Source organism: Hyaena hyaena, unplaced genomic scaffold (genome assembly GCF_003009895.1).
Source record: "Hyaena hyaena isolate Hyena2069 unplaced genomic scaffold, ASM300989v1 scaffold_316, whole genome shotgun sequence".
Classification (NCBI taxonomy): Eukaryota; Metazoa; Chordata; class Mammalia; order Carnivora; family Hyaenidae; genus Hyaena; species Hyaena hyaena.
Window position 1 is genome coordinate 1,584,959 of NW_024080946.1, and position 17,525 is coordinate 1,602,483.

Here is a 17,525-nt window from a genome sequence, read left to right on the forward strand (position 1 = left end):
ATCCATACTATTAATGGGTTTCATTTGGCCACAGTAATTTTTTTTAATAGACACTATTTTTTGGAGTAGTGTAGGTTCCTGGGAGAATTGGGTGGAAGATACGGAGAGCTCCCCCATACTCTGCCTGGACACACATATACTGTGTCTCCTCTATTAACACCCCCCACCAGAGGGTCATCATAATGACCCAAAGCCCACAGTTTACATTAAGATTCACTCTTGGCGTTGTACATTCTTTGGGTTTGGAGAAATTTACAATGATAAGCATTTTAGTATCATATAGAGTAGCTTCAGTCCCATAAAAACCCTCTGCAATGTTTTTTAGCATAACACTTTTTTTTTTTAAGTTTACTTATTTATTTTGAGAGAGAGAGACAGCGTGCATACACACACACACATGAGCAGGGGAAGGGATAGAGAAAGAGACGTGTCATAGACTCTGGGTCTAAAGTTCTTTCTTGTCCAGCAAGAAAGTGGACACAGGGATTAAAATGCGAGAGATGGCTAATGTCCAGGAAAAAACAAGGGTCCCAAATAAGAGTCCTTGCTCCGTATTTATTAAGACCAGAAGCCTTACAAACATGGTGGGCGTGCACAGAGAGACAATGAATCTGTGAACACTAACTTATGGGCCTGAGGGAAAGGGGGTTTTGAAGATTTATGGTGTTAGGGGTTTGGGTCAATGTAAACTAAAATCCTGGCGCGGGGCAGGTGGATGTTAACAGCCGACAGGAGGCACTGTGTCTGTTTATCTTCGCCAGCCTCGGGGATAAGACAGAGCAAGTAACCTCAGGGGCAACAAGGCACCTTTCTTCTGCTAATTAGCTCTGTTTTGGGCAACTTCACCAGCCCTATTTACCTGTTTACCTAGTTTGGTCCTTCCTTCCTGTGAAAGCAGCTTTCTGCTATAGTACCAAATTGGGGGGGGGGGGCATTTTCTCCCTAAATACCTAATCTTGCTTACCTCATATTGTATTGGGGCCTTTGCCCCGCCCTCTCTATGCTTATTTACCGAATCTTGTTCACCCAAACTTGGGTGTGAGCATCCTATGGCTTTGTAGTTCTTTTTGCCTTGTTAACCCGTCAGTGCAGGCTCAGGGAATTCCTAACCTTATTCCCCACAGAGACGGAAAGAGAGAATCGCAGGCAGGCTTCACGTTGTCAGCCTGGAGCCGGATACAAGGCTCGAACTCATGAACTGTGAATTATGACCTGAGCCAAAATCAAATCAAGAGTCAGATGTTTAACCAACTGAGCCACCCAGGTGACCCCTCTGCAATTTTATTATTATTATTTTTATTTTTATTGAGAGAGAGAGAGAGAGAGAGCAGGAGAGGGGCAGAGAGAGAGAGGGAGACACAGAATCTGAAACAGGCTCCAGACTCTGAGCTGCCAGCACAGAGCCCGACGCGGGGCTCGAACCCACGAACCGCGAGATCATGACCTGAGCCGAAGTCGGACGCTTAACCGACTGAGCCACCCAGGCGCCCCTATTTATTTTTTAAATATTTATTTATTTTTGAGAGAGAGAGAGCAAGCAGGGGAGAGGCAGAGACAGAGGGAATAGAGGATCTGAAGTGGGTTCTGTGCTGGCAGCAGAGAGCCCAGTGTGGGGCTCGAACTCACACACTGTGAGATCATGACTTGAGCCAAAGTCAGGTGCTCAACTGACTGAGCCACCCAGTCACCCCCTATGAAATTTAAAACATAAGTCTAAAGCAACTGAAACTGGGAAATTTGTCATAAAAAATAAGAATTTCAACTTCTGTCAAACAATGAGACATCTCAGGTGCCTGGGTGGCTCAGCTGATCATGCACCTGACTCTTGTTTTCCACTTAGGTCACGGTCTCAGTTGTGAGATCGAGGGTGGAGCCAAGCTGAGGGTGGAGCCTGTTTAAGATTCTCTCTCCCCCTGCCCCTCCCTCACTCGCTCAAGTGTGAGGACTTTCTTTCTCTCAAGAAAAAAAAAAAAAAAGACATCTGGCAACCCTAATCCCATATTCTCCAAAGACCACCGGCGAGATCTGAATAAGTTTGTTTTCATCATTTTCATTCATTTTTGGCTTCTTGTTGCTTTATCAAGAATCGAATCCTAGTTGATCTTGGAGGAGTTGATGAAGAATCAATCTAATCACGGTTGATTTAGAGGAGTTGATGAAGGGACTCGAATCGTAGCTGATCTCGGAGGAGGTGATGAAGACTCGAATCACAGTTACCATGTAGCTGGAACCGCCTTCCACAAATCTCTTACCCGTTTTTCCTAGTAGAAGCTTATTGGAAAGTGGAAATTTAGAGTAGCCGCCTTCTTCCCATTCATTGCGTAAAGCACTTGCACTGGACCAGAGTGAATGAGGTAGCAAGTCCTGAGGTATTTTCCAGAACACCGTTCACTGACCAAACATATTGTCATATAGAGTAAAAATGACCTGGAATATTCTTTGTAAGATCCTGTTGGTAGTTTTTAAATAATAATAGGAGCTAAAATATGGAGAGCACTTCACGGTACTTCTTACCAACATTATTCTACAGTCCTAAGCCTCGTTAGGTAAGCATCCACTTTCCCTTTGTACGGTAGTTCCATTTTAAAACTCTTTTTTAAAATTTTTTAATGTTTTATTTATTTCTGAGAGAGAAAGAGAGAGACAGTGTGAGCAGGGGAGGGTCAGAGAGAGAGGGAGACACAGAATCTGAAACAGGCTCCAGGCTCTGAGCTGGCAGTCAGCACAGAGCCCGACGCGGGGCTCGAACCCGCGAACTGTCAGATCATGACCTGAGCCGAAGTCAGACGCTTAACTGACTGAGCCACCCAGGCGCCCCTTTTAAAATTATTTGTGTTACCATTGGTTCTGGTGATTCTAGATTCTGTGGCCAAATTATTGCAAAGGCCAGCATAAAACACAAGCCAATGGATGTCGTCACCGGAAAATCGAGGTTGGCCAGTACTGGAAAAAAAAAACAAAAAAAACCCCAGGAAAAGCCTGTGGAAAACGCCTTGTCGTAGCGACTTCCGAGTGAGATGTAATAAATGCCGGCTCCGAGAACAAGGGTGCTGCAGAGAGGGAAAATGAAATGTCGCTCCCTCAGTAATAATTCATCGAAGACCTCGGTTCAAGATTCCCTGTTAGGGACCCGGACGATAACATTAGTCAGACTTTGCCTGCCCCGGACCCGGGAGCGTCTGCGGTGTAGAATCACATCATGAAACTAACGGATTTGTGACTTCCTGTAATTTCACCTTGAGAGGTATCCTTTTTTCGGCTACTGTGGATCTGAAAACTATGTTTTCACCTTTACACACCCGCGTATGATAACCTGAGGCACCGCCCTTTTGCGTGGGAACATATGATGGTCTTAAAAGGGGACAGGATGAAAAACCGTGTAGAGCGTGTATGGCTGCGATATGGGGAACCTTGAGAGAGCCCGTACCTTATTAGCCTCTCTCCGGATTCTACCGCAGAAGATTTAACGGGCTCTTCTAGAAGGACCCATGGCAGAGACCCTGGGGAAGCTGGACCCTTGGCTAACCTCTCAGTAGGAAGCCCTTGGCTGGCCGTCAGCTCAGATCGCTACCTCCGGGTAAAGGAAAGACAATGGTAAGGAGGGGAAAGTGACGGGTGAAAAGGGAGAGGGACAGAAATCAAGGACAGCTGTCACCTTCCAGGTGGGCCTTAGGACCCCCGAGGGCGATCCGTGTCCTTGGACTTGCCGAGGTTTTCCCCTCCAGTGTTATCCTTCTAATCTTCCAATAATCAAGGGCAAGTAGGGTTCTGAGGGGAGCTGAGCGCACACACGCGCACGCACACACACACGCACGCGCGCACACACACACACGCGGGAGTCAGATCGCTGCTCTGAGCCTGGAAAACCGCCTGAAGCTAGAGACCGACCGCCTGCACTGGATTTTCCAGACACACACACCATGCAGGGGCCGCAGCTCTCACGCACCCCTTCCAGCGCCGGCCCCGCCTCGCCCGGCCACGCAGCCCCTGGGCGCTCGGCTGGGAGGAGCAGAAGCTGGGGCAACAGCAGCCGGACCTCAGGCCCTTCCGCTGTGAACACCGCACACACACGGACGAGGCGCCGGGGGCTCAGGCGGTGAAGCGGCCGACTGTCGCTCAGGCCATGACCTCGCGGTGCGTGGGTTCGAGCCCCGCGCCGGGCCCTGTGCTGACTGCCGGCTCGGAGCCTGGAGCCTGTTTCAGTCTGTGACTCCCTCTCTCTCTGCCCCTCCCCTGCTCACGCTGTCTCTCTCTCTCTCTCTCTCTCTCTCTCTCTCTCCTAGAAATAAATAAAATATTTTTAAAAATTAAAAAAAAAAAAGAAAAAGAAAATGGTCCAGGAATGCCTGGGGGGCTCAGTCAGTTAAACGGCTGCCTCTTGATTTCAGCTCAGGTCATTTTCTCACAGTTCATGAGTCAAGCCCCACGTCAGGCTCTGAACTGAAGGCACAGAGCCTGCTTGGGATTCTCTCTCTCCCTCTTTCTCTCTCTGCCCGTCTCTCACTGATGCATGTGCTCTCTCTCGCTCTCTCTCAAAACAGATAACTAAACATTTTAAAAAAGAAAAAAGAAAGTGACCCAGTTCAGGGCATCTGGGTGGTTCAGTCGGTTGAGTGTTTGACTCTTGATTTCCGCTCAGGTCATGATCCCAGGTTTGGGGGATCAAGCCCCATGTCTGGCTCTGCACTGAGTGTGGAGCCTGCATAATTTTCCCTCTCTCTCTCTCTCTCTCTCTGCCCCCATCCCCTGCTTGTGCTCTCTCTCTCTTAAAAAATGAAAAAAAAAACAAAAAAGAAATAAAAAACAAGGAGATAGTCCAGCTTCATTCTTTTACATGTAGCTGTCCAATTCTTCCAGCACCATTTATTGAAAAGACTGTTTTTTCCTCATTGTATATTCTTGCCTCCTTTGTCACAGATTAAATGACCATATAATCGTAGGTTTATTTCTGGACTCTGTATTCTGTTCTGTTGTTCTACGCATCTGTTTTTTGTGCCAGTATCATACTGTGTTGATTACAGTTTTGCAGTATGTCTTGGAATCTGGGATTGCGATGCCTCTAGCTTTGTTCTTCTTTCTCAAGGTCGCTTTGGCTCTTCCGGGTCTCTTGAGGTTCCATAGCAAGTTTAGTATTATTTGTTCTAGTTCTGTGAAAATGCTGTTGGTGTTTTGGTCGGGATTGCATTCAATCTGTAGACTGCTTTGGGTAATATGGTCATTGTAACCATATTAATTCTTCTTTTCTTTAAAAAAATTTTTAGTGTTTTTATTTATTTCTGAGAGAGAGAGAGAGAGAGAGACAGAGAGAGAGCGTGAGCAGGGGAGGGACAGAGAGAGAGGGAGACACAGACTCTGAAACAGGCTCCAGGCTCTGAGCTGGCAGTCAGCACAGAGCCCGACGCGGGGCTCGAACCCACGAACCGTGAGATCTTGACCTGAGCCGAAGTCGGACGCTTCACCAACTGAGCCATCCAGGCTCCCCTAATTCTTCTTTTCTTAAAAAAATGTTTATTTATTTATTTTTGAGAGAGAGCAAGCAGGGGAGGGACAGAGAGAGGGAGACAGAATCCTAACCAGGCTCCGTGCTGTCAGCACAGAGCTTAATGTGGGGCTGGAACTCATGAAGCATGAAATCATGAGCCAAGATGAAGAATCAGACGTTTAGCCAACCAAGCCAACCAGGTGCTCCAACAAGAATAATTCATCTAGGGGGCGCCTGGGTGGCTCAGTCGGTTAAGCGCCTGACCTCAGCTCAGGTCATGATCTCACGGTTTCGTGGGTTCGAGCCCCGCGTCGGGCTCTGTGCTGGCAGCTCAGAGCCTGGAGCCTGTTTCAGATTCTGTGTCTTCCTCTCTCTCTGACCCTCCCCTGCTCACGCTGTCTCTCTCTCTCTCCTAGAAATAAATAAAACATTTAAAAAATAAAATATTTTTTATTTTAGTGAGAGAGAGGGAGTACAAGCAAGGGAGGGGCAGAGACAGGCGGAGGGAGGACAGAGGCTCTGAAGCCGGCTTTGTGCTGACAGCAGAGAGCCTAATACGGGGCTCGAACTGGCAAATCATGAGATCGTGACCTGAGCCAAAGTCAGACACGTAACCGACTGAGCCCCCCAGGCGCCTCTTAAAGATTTTATTTTTAAGCACTCTCTACACCGGTTGTGGGGCTTGAACCCAGAACCCTAGGATCAAGGGTCACACACTTCACTGACCGAGCCAGCCAGGTGCCCCGTTTTCTTAATTTCTAAGAGGAGACTTTTGGAAACAAGCTAAATGTCTATTGAGGGATGAATGGACCAGAAAATGTGGTGTCCACAGACAATGAAACATTATCTGGCCATAAAAAAGAAGGAAATCCTGCATTTTATGACAACATGGATAGACCTGGAGGGCATTAGGCTACGTGAGAGAAGTCAGAGAATACAAATACTACGTGATTTCGCTTCTCTGTGCACTCCAAACAAACAAACATTCATACACGCAAACACACAATAAGAATAAAAGCTCATAGAAACAGAGAACCGGTCGGTGGATGCTCGAGGCAGGGGAGGGTGGTGGGCGAAGTAGGTGAAGGGGTCAAAAGGTATAAACTTCCAGTAATAAATAAGTCCTGGGGATGTAACGTACAGCATGGTGACTGCGGTAAATAATACTGTATTTCATATGTGAAAGTTGCTAGGAGAGTAAATCTTAAAAGTTTCCATAATGAGAAAAACACCTGTGACTATGTATAGTGATGAATGTTAACTAGATTTATTGCGGATCATTTCGCAGTATATACAAGTATCGAAACATTGTATTGTTACACCTGAAACTAATATAATATTTTTTGTCAATTGTATCTTGATTAAAAATGCCCAAGTCTGCAACTTAGCCTCACCTGTGTCAGCAATACAATACGTAGGTGTGTCTGTGAACAAAAGAGGAAACTTGATAACACAAGTGAGAAAACAGTGTAACTTGTCTATTGTGTTATCGAAATGATAATGCTCTAGAAGCTGACTCGGGCCTACACTCTCCTCGTTAAGGAAGGTTAAATACAGCTCTAGAGGAGCCAGAGACCGGGAAGCACCAACGTGAGGCTTTCCCCTTGACACAGATAGAAGGATTGGAAGAACCTGAAGTGAGGCTTGATTACCCCATGATGTGACTTTGGCCGATGCCCTGTCACATACCCACCGGAAGCGCTGCACGGGTCAGGAGGCTAATGCCCCCCCGCCTGCCTAGATAGATCTTACCTGGAGAAGTTATGCTTGAATCTAGGAGGCTTCCATAAGAACGAAATAAGGTAACAAAGGTGCAGATGCCATGGGTAGGAGGGGACTTCATAACGTCCCAGTAAGTACTGGCTGAATGTTTACGTGCTAACTATAAAGTGCTATGTAAATTACCTTAGTACTAACCAAGCGTGTGTTGGTCGATAAGATGACAGTCCCGATACAGCAGGGCAGGTCAACCTTGGAGAAGCAAGTTGGCCCCGACTGACCCAGGAAATCCTTAGGAAACTAGATGTGGATTTGAAGTGTCAAAAAGGAGGAAGATAGGAAGCACGGTTCATTTAGTGCGGAGCTGTCTTTGAATTCTGTGCCATCGGAGGCAAACTTCATTTTGGATAAATCAGCAGCAGCAAGGTTTTTTTTTTTTTAATATTTCTTTATTTTTGAGAGACAGAGAGACAGAGCGCGAGCAGGGTAGGACAGAGAGAGAGGGTGGTACAGAAGCCAAAGCAGGCTCCAGGCTCCGGGCTGTCAGCCCAGAGCCCGACGCGGGGCTCAAACTCACAAACTGCGAGATCATGACCTGAGCCGAAGCTGGCCGCTTAACCGACTGAGCCACCCAGGCGCCCCCACGGCAGTAAGTTTCAGAGTCAGTTTCAGAACTTTCAGTACATCAAATGGGGAAGCCAACATCTAAATAAAGGGGAAAAAATCACTTCCAATCATTCTTCAAATGCAATAGAAATAGTATCATTGTCTAGTCACATGCCCAAGACACTGTGTTTATGTGTTTCAGATCTGTGTACGAAAGGAATTTCATGCCTTAGGCGCATCAGAAACTAATCTCAATAATATCTTACCTTGGTAACAACACCTTGGAATTAGTGAAACATTTTTATATATAATGAATTATTTAATCCTCGCCATTGCCCTTTGAAAATATCCAAAGCCTCTTTTCTTTAACATTTCTTTGGATAGCATACGTGTAAGTTTCACGCTCCTGGAAACGCTGGTACTGGCCTTTATGGTTTTGGGGTTTTTTTTCCCCCTGTGGTTTGAGGGGACATTATGAGAAACTTTGTGTATCAGTTTCCTCACAGGGAATCCACGAACAATTGCAATGTTCTTCTAAATAAACTAGTCAAGATCGTTTTGGCCAGTGAATGTTTTCTAAGGCAATCTATTGAAATGAGAGCTAAATTTGGACTTGGTAACTCGGCTATGCAGGCTGTTTCGCTGTAAGCGCCGCGCCCCAGCCCGGACCCTGCAGATGCGAGACCACTCACCGGGCTCGGAAGGACGGTCCCGGCCGTGCCAGCTCGGACAGTCCACAGCGTTGCGGCCAGGGTGGTAGAAGCGGGGCCTCGCCTTCGGTCAGAGGAGAAAGGAGAGTGGCCGAGCAGAGGAGAAGGTTAGAAAAGCCTCAGCGTTACCTGAGTTGCATCGGTTCTGGTTTGTCCAAAGGCGACTTCCCCTTTCAAAGCCACCCTGTGCGCACCGGCCGCACCAGAACCATCAGCATTCTCTGTGGCTGGCAGAGGGGTGAGTCAGGACTCGGAGCCCCAGCTGCAGTGCTGGGGAGAACGGAAGGAGCACATCGTGATGTCAGCAGTTTCCGAGGGCTAATTATTAAGATGCTGAAAAACAAAGTTTTGTGATGCAATAAATGGTATCTGAACGCCCTGCCCAAAAGGAAGCAAAAGGTTTGCTGAAAGCAAATCTAAGGCGTCTCGCACGGCGTTTGCTCGCAAGCAGGCAGAAGTGTCGGTGAGCTCTGCCGAGCATCCCACCTCCCGGACACCCTGCCCTTAAAGCATACTGATGGCATTTAACAGATGCAGAGGGGGTGCTACAGAGCGTGGGGTCTGCAGCAGTCTCCCAAACTCCTTTTTTCCTCCTAACCTCTTGATGGGAGCCCCTGAGTGACAGTCCCTGTAGAGAAATCATTCTCTGTCTTCATCCGTGATCTAAATCCAAGTTCCAGGAACTCTTCATCAATTCCTAAATGTTACATTACGTTGAGAAACAATGATCAGCGAAATGTCAACACATACAATTGCATATAACTGACAAGGGATTGGTATCCAGAACATACGAAGAATGTTCTCAGAGGCGCCGGGCGGCTCAGTCGGCGAAGCGTCCGACTTTTGGATTTGGCCCAGGTCACGATCTGAGGGTTTGTGAGTTTGAGCCCCACTTCGGGCTCTGCTGACAGCATGGAGTCTGCTTAGGATTCTCTGTTTCCCTCTCTCTCTCTCTCTCTCTCTCTGCCCCTCCCCTGTTCGCCACCTTTCTCTCTCTTCCTCAACATAAATGAACATTTAAAAAAAAAGAAAAAAGAACGCTTTCAAAGCAGTAAGAAAAAGGCAAATGACAAAACAGATAAAATGAGTGAAATCGGCCCTTCCTGAAAGAGGAAACTTGAAGAGCCTACAAATACATGAAGAGATGTTCAGCCTCACTGATACCGTGGGAAATGTTCATTGAAAAGTGGGATACTGAATGAAATCGTGTTCACATAAAAACCTGCACGGGGGGCGCCTGGGTGGCTCAGTCGGTTAAGCGTCCGACTTTCGCTCGGGTCGTGATCTCGCGGTTCGTGGGTTCGAGCCCCGCGTCGGGCTCTGTGCTGACTGCCAGCTCGGAGCCTGGAGCCTGTTTCAGTCTGTGACTCCCTCTCTCTCTGACCCTCCCCTGTTCACGCTGTCTCTCTCTCTCTCGCTCCTAGAAATAAATAAAAAACATTTTAAAAAAATGTTAAAAAAAAAAAAAAAAACCTGCACGGGAATGTTCACAGCAGCTTTAGTTGTAAAAGCCCAGATTTAGAAATAGCACAGGGTCCTTCCACGGGTGAAGGTTAAACTATGGCTCATCCATATTGTGGAATGTTCTCAGTAATAAAGGAACAAGCTATTTGATTCACACTGCCACTCCCATGAATCTCCAGGGAATTATGCTTAGTGAAACAAAAACCAATCCTGAAATGTTACATACTCCACAATTCCATGTATGTAACTTAAAAATAATGTATGTATAACATTTTCTAAAAGTTTAGTAGTAGTAGTAGTAGTAGTAGTAGTAATGGCTACACCCAACATGGGGCTTGAACCCATGACCCTGAGATCAAGAGTCATGGGCTCCTCCAAGTGAGCCAATTTTTGAAGGACAACAGTTTGGAAATGGAGGGGGAGGAATGGAAGGGTGGGCGGGGAGTGGGTGTGGGTATAAAGGAGTCTTCCGCATCTTGAGTGCAGAGGGAGTTATGTGGACCCATATGTAAGATTCGATTGCCTAGAACTACACATGTACACATTCACACACACACACACAGAAAAGTGGGGGAAATTTGAACAAAATCAGTGTGCTACATCAATTTCTTACTTTCTTCCTTTTTTTTTCCTTTTGAGAGAGAGACAGAGAGGGCTCAAGTGAGCGAGGGGCAGAGAGAGAGTGAGGGAGAGAGAGAAGTGGGGCTTGAGCTCACCCAGGGCTCAAACTCAAGAACTGTGAGATCATGACCTGAGCTGAAGTCAGACGCCGAACAGACTGAGCCCCCAGGCTCCCTGGGCTAGATCAATTTCAGTATCCTGGTTGTCACGTTACACTGTATTTTTGTACGATGCTACCATTGGGGGGAATTGGTAAAGAGGATATACAGGGTCTCTCTGTATTACTTCTTTCAACTACGTGTGAATCTACAGTCATCTCAGTAAAAACAAACAAAACAGAGACAGCTTGTCTCATCCATCAGATTGGCAAAAAAAATAATCTCACGGTGTGGAGGGTTGGCAAAGATTTGAGAAACATGGCGGCCTCACTCGTTGCCGCCGGGAGTAGAGTCTGGTGTGACCACTTTGGAGAGCAAGAGAGCAGGCAGCCAGTGAGATTTAAAATGCACACCCTTCCTTGTCCAACTGTTAGAGACTCTCCACACGTGCCTGAGGAGACGCGTACACACGGGCGCTTGTTCCAATACTGTTCATCACAGCAAAAGAGCGGGCGTCATATGACTATCTTCCAGTGTGGGAATGAACACCTAAATACAGTGTGTTTATAACACATGGCAGTAAAAATGATGAACCGAAGAAGGTTATGTATATCAGATACATCATATGTCAGAAACACAACATCGAATCTAAGAAGCAAGATTCGGATTGGTGTGTATTCGTCCAGCCAGCAGTTGAGTGCCTGCCGTCTATAAGCAGCTGTTCTAGGACCTGGAGGTACAGCAGGGAACGGACAGAGACCACGTCTCTGCTTTGTGGATTTTATGCTCTTGTAAGCACAAAACACAGACAAATAAGCAAATATATACGGTAGTATTTGTGTAAAATTTTAAATTGTTCATGTGCAGGTACAGATATATATGTATATACACATAAACAGTAATCATATACATACACATGTAATACAGTTACTATAGGTTATATAGTTTCTATATACATATATAATTATTATATACTATATATATTATGTACTATATATATACTATTATGTACTATATGCATAGCATACGTTATAAGAAATAGACTTGAAGGATATACACCTTGTTTGTAACATGGGGAGGAAGGAAAAGAAATGGGACTCAGGGTAAGGAGGGATAAAGGGAACATTAGTTGCATCTGTAATATTCTAATTGCCTAAAAGCCATTCTTTTGCCAAGTATAATTTCAAGTGTTCTGCTTTGTAGTTACAATTCATAATTGAGAGATGTTTTCCTAGTATAAAAATTTAGAATCTAAAGTCAATGTTTCTTGCGGCACCTGGGTGGCTCAGTCGGTTAAACATCCAACTTCTGTTGGCTTGTGGTTTCCAAGCCCCGCGTCGGGCTCGGTGCTGACAGCTCGGAGCCTGGAGCTGCTTCGGATTCTGTGTCTCCCTCTCTCTCTGCCCCTCCCCTGCTCACACTCTGTCTCTCTCTGTCTTTCAAAAAATAAACATTGAAAAAAAAGTTTAAGTCAATGTTTCTTTTTTTTTTTTAATTTAAATCCAAGTTAACATATAGTGTGATAATGAGATAGATAGATAGATATATATATAACATCTTCTGTATCCATTCCTCCATCGATAGACATTTGGGTTCTTTCCATACTTTGGCTATTGTTGATAGCGCTGCTATAAACATTGGGGTGCATGTGCCCCTTCAAATCAGCATTTTTGTATCCTTTGGATAAATACCGAATAGCGCAAATGCTGGGTCATAGGGTAGTTCTATTTTTAATTTTTTGAGGAACCTCCATCCTGTTTTCCAGAGCGGCCGCACCAGTTTGCATTCCCACCAGCCGTGCAAGAGAGCCTCTCTCTCCGCATCCTCGCCAACATCTGTTATTGCCTGAGTTGTTAATATTAGCCTTTCTGACAGGTGTGAGGTGGTATCTCATTGTAGTTTTGATTTGTCTTTCCCTGATGATGAGTGATGTTGAGCATCTTTTCATGTGTCTGTTAGCCATCTGGATGTCTTCTTTGGAAACGTGTCTATTTATGTCTTCTGCCCATGTCTTCACTGGATTGTTTGTGATTTGGGTGTTGAGTTTGATAAGTTCTTTATAGAGTTTTGGATACTGATCCTTTATCTGATATGTCATTTGCAAATATCTGCTCCCATTCTGTAGGTTGCCTTTTAGTTTTGTTGATTGTTTCCTTTGCAGTGCAGAAGCTTTTTATCTTGATGAAGTCCTAATATTTCATTTTTCTTTTGTTTCCATTGCCTTTGGAGACATGTCAAGGAAGAAGTTGTTGCAGCCAAGGTCAAAGAGGTTGTTGCCTGTTTCCTTCTCCAGGATTTTGATGACTTCCTGTCTTACATTTAGGTCTTCCAGCCATTTTGAGTTTATGTTTGTGTGTGGTGTGAGAAAGTGTCCAGGCTCAGGCCTCTGCCTGTCGCTGTCCAGTTTTCCCAACACCATTTGCTGAAGAGACTGTCTTTTTTCCATTGGATACTCTTTCCTGCTTTGTCAAAGATGACTTGACCATACAGTTAGGGGCACATTTCTGGGTTCTCTATTCTGTTTCATTGATCTATCTGTTTGTGTGCCAGTACAATACTGTATTGATGACTACAGCTTTGTAATACAGCTTGAAGTCTGCGAATGTGATGCCTCCTGCTTTGGTTTTTCTTTTTCAACATTACTTTGGCTATTTGGGGTCTTTTCTGATTCCATACAAATTTTATATGTTCTACCTCTGTGAAGAATGCTGGTGTTGGGGAGGGGCGCCTGGGTGGCTCAGTCGGTTAAGCGTCTGACTTCGGCTCAGGTCATGATCTCACGGTTTGTGGGTTTGAGCCCCGCATCAGGCTTTGTGCTAACAGCTAGCTCAGAGCCTGGAGCCTGCTTCAGACTCTGTGTCTCCCTCTCTCTCTGACCCTCCCCTGCTCACGCTGTCTCTATCTCTCTCTCAAAAACAAATAAAATGTTTAAAAAAAAAAAGAATGCTGGTGTTGGGGAGCCTGGGTGGCTCAGTCGGTTAAGCGTCCGACTTCAGCTCAGGTCATGATCTCAAGGTTCATGGGTTCGAGCCCCGCATCAGGCTCTGTGCTGACAGCCCAGAGCCTGGAGCCTGTTTCAGATTCTGTGTCTCCCTCTCTCTCTGACCCTCCCCTGCTCACACTGTCTCCCTCTCTCTCTCTCAGAAATAAATAAAACATTAAAAATTTTTTAAAAAGAATACTGTGTTATTTTGATAGGGATTGCACTGAATACGTAGACTGTTTTGGGTGGTATTGACATTTTAACAATATTTGTTCTTCCAACCTATGAGCATGGAAAATCTTTCCAGTTTGTGGTGCCTTCTTCAATTTCTTTCATAAACTTTCTACAGTCTTCAGTATACAGATTTTTCACCTCTTTGCTTAGGTTTATTCCTAGGTATTTTATGGGTTTTGGTGCAATTGTAAATGGGGTCGATTCCTTGATTTCTCTTTCTGCTGCTTCATTATTGGTGTGTAGGAATGCAACTGATTTCTGTACATTGATTTTATATCCTGTGACTGCTGAATTCATGTATCAGTTCTAGCAGGTTTTTTCGGTGGAGTCTTGAGTTTTCCACATAGCATATCATGTCATCTGCAAAGAAGTCAGACTTCCTCCTTCCTTATTTGGATGTCTAAAGTTAATGTTTCTTATATTGAAGTCTGAGTACATTTCTCGAGGTTTAGAAATTGATTATTCATCCTTCTCAAACTCACCAATGATTACTTTATAAATAAGAATAGCCATTTGTGTTAATTTCCAAAGAAAAAGGCTGCAGACACATGGTACAAGTGTGCAGTACTAGATCTGGGCTCTCCTTTTCCTACCACTATTGCAGTTACTTGAAATTTTTAAAATGTTTTTAACATTTATTCACTTTTCTGAGGTGGGAGGAGAGAGGGAGGGAGACACAGAATCCGAAGCAGGCTCCAGGCTCTGAACTGTCAGCACAGAGCCTGACACGGGGCTCAAACCTACAAGCGGTGAGATCATGACCTGAGCCCAAATCCGACGCTTAACCGACTGAGCCCACCTCCCAGGCACACCTGAAGTTACCTGAATTAACCAGGTCACGAGCAGAGCTAACAGCTCCTTCAGGCTGTCAGTCACTCAGTCGGGAGAGCTTGAGAGGCTCTTGATCTCAGGGTCATGAGTTTGGACCCCGTGTTAAGGGCAGAGATGACTTAAACAAATATACTTAAAAAAAATGCCCTAACAGCTCCTTCCTTATGAGATGTGCCTTGCATTCTGGTTTGTTCATGTTAAAAACATCAGTTCTTTTGGGAACTTGTAGGAATCCTGAGTAACTCTCTAGGTCTCTTTTTCTCATTTAAATGCGGGGATTAAATGAAATATTCTGAGATTAGGCTAAGTAGTCTTCTAGGTGTTAGATTCTAATTCACCCAAATACATAGTACTTCTTTTTCAATTTAATTTAGAAAAGTCTATTACAGTACTTTTGTAGATTATGGGACCCAAGTGATCAAATTTATAATGCTCTGTCAAAAAACAACAGAAGACATTTTGTAAACTACTTGGAAAGCATGTAAACACTGTTATTTTGCTATTCACTACGTATTTCAAGATTTAACTAAATAATGAAAAGATGAAGTTACTTTTTTTAATGAACGCAACTGCTTTTAAGAAAAAAATGGGTTGGTTTCACCTTGAACCTTTAAAAATCATTTGCAAATAGAGTTCTTCTGTTGCCAGTTATTTCGCAGAAATAGAGAGAAGTTCAACTCAAGGTCACAGGGGAGGAAGCCAAATGATGGAATACTCACTCAATTAGTAGCCAGTGTCTCATATTTCCCTTACCACCAGTTAATATTCCCGATACTGTCGCTTTAAGGAGTCAATGGGAAATTGTAGGATTAGGTTTCAATCACTGCTGGGAGGCGGGGGAAGCTTTGTGTTTAGGCACTTAGGTTGCCTTGGTTTGAAGCCTGCACTGTCATTTATTCACTCTCTGACCTTTGGCAGAATACTTCAGTTCTCTGGAATTTTATTTCCCCATGGGGATAATAAAAGTACTTAGCTCATAGAGGTTTTGTGTAAACTTAAAAAGATTATAAACAATGACTGGCATATAATAAGCACTCAATAACAATAACAAAAAATAATGGATAGAACACTTTAATAGTAATTATGCCAGGGCCTTTTTAAAGAACTTTATAGGGGCGCCTTGGGGGCTCAGTCGGTTAAGCATCCGAATTGGGCTCAGGTCATGATGTCACGGTTTGTGATTTCAAGCCCCACATTGGGTTCCAGGCTGACAGCTCAGAGCCTGGGACCTGCTTCTGATGCTGTGTCTCCTTCTCTCTGCCCCCACCCCAGCTCACGCTCTGTCTCTCCCTGTCTCTCAAAATTAAATGAATGTTCTTTTAAAAAAAAAAACTTTATATACATGATTACCTAGTGTTAGTATAACTGATTCCTGTTCCAGGATTTAGCTTAATAAACTATGTTTTAGCTGCAGGAGCAGACAAGAGAGGAGAAAACGGTATATGCTCCTTAACCTCAGTTGCATACTTTCCAGGTCAAGTCACGAGACAACTTCCCCGCAGGCAGAGAAAACAAGACATCGCAGGTTTAGAAAGATATATGCGATATCATCTCCATTTAACAGCAGAATTTAAGGCATGTCCTGTACAGTTGGGCATTTTCGCGGAAATTAAGAGTTGGCAGGTGTTGCTACTCTACTCGTACTCATTTGAAGGCATCCTGAATCATGCTGAATCACAGCATTTTAGCTCATCCTGCCTCAGGGTACTTAATACTTTCTTATGGCTTTTTTCATCTTGCAAGATCTTCAAGGGCAAGGCTTGCGTCTGAACTAGTCACCTTCCTAACAGCCTGCTGAGCATAATAGTGTTGAGGAGACCGAACACTGGAAGGGAGGAGGGGGGGACACATTTCCAGGGGAAGGAAATGTTATAGGAGACTCTTTGTATATGGTTGGCAGTTCATCTTTTGAGTGGGCTTTTACCTTTCTTCTCTTAAAACATCTCTAGCGAAACAGGTGTACCCAAGGGCATATCCAGACAACACAAGCTACTGTAGTTCAATTTCATCATAGACCCCTGGAGACAGAATGCCTCGTGATCAGTCTGGCTTTGTTAATAATAATAGTGATTACAGAAAGCCGGACGCCGGGCAGAGACGAGCCATTACCTGTTACTACTCCTAGAGCCCAGCGAGCGACAAAGACCACATGATGTTTCCATTCCTTCCACTTAAGTCTTTTGAAACCTACAGAAGAACGTTATGTTCACTATCTATTTCACACCCACCCTCATTTTCCTTTTCCCGTTAGGAACATTCTGTCCTTGGTCTTTAATAAATATCAAACATTTTATGTAGCATTGTGGTTGGGGTGATAAACAAAAATCAAGGCAAAAATACGAATTCACGGTTCCTCTGACAATTTAACTAGTCCTGGCCTGGTGTGGATGCTCCCAGGACGGACTTCCTCCATATAGCCTCTTGCTTGATACCGACTCACCGCTGCGGTTTAGGTAATCACTACTTAGGTGTCTGCAATTACCACACCAGTACTTACCTCAAGAGATTATACAGATTAATCAGCGAGGGAGGGGAAATCTATAAAGCTGTGTAAGCTTCTTGGTAGTAAAACTCTATAAGCACAAAACCCTGTTTTATTATGGTAACTGGTATGGCTCAATACGTAATCTGCTGGGCGATACAATCTTATTGGAAATGGGACCGTTTCATCCTGAATTTTTAAGTATTTTTGCTTTAACTGTCTTAGTTAAAAAAAAAAAAAAAAAAAGCTTAAAAACCATCGGTCCCTGCAGTAGTTCATTCACTTTTGATCACTG

At 44.6% G+C, this 17,525-nt stretch overlaps 1 non-coding gene across 1 annotated transcript; it reads left to right on the forward strand.

The window, feature by feature from the left end:
• Positions 1-9,752: 9,752 nt before the first annotated feature.
• Positions 9,753-9,837, forward strand: TRNAE-UUC. Its single transcript has one exon. It is a non-coding gene; the product is annotated as a tRNA-Glu (tRNA).
• Positions 9,838-17,525: the final 7,688 nt, after the last annotated feature.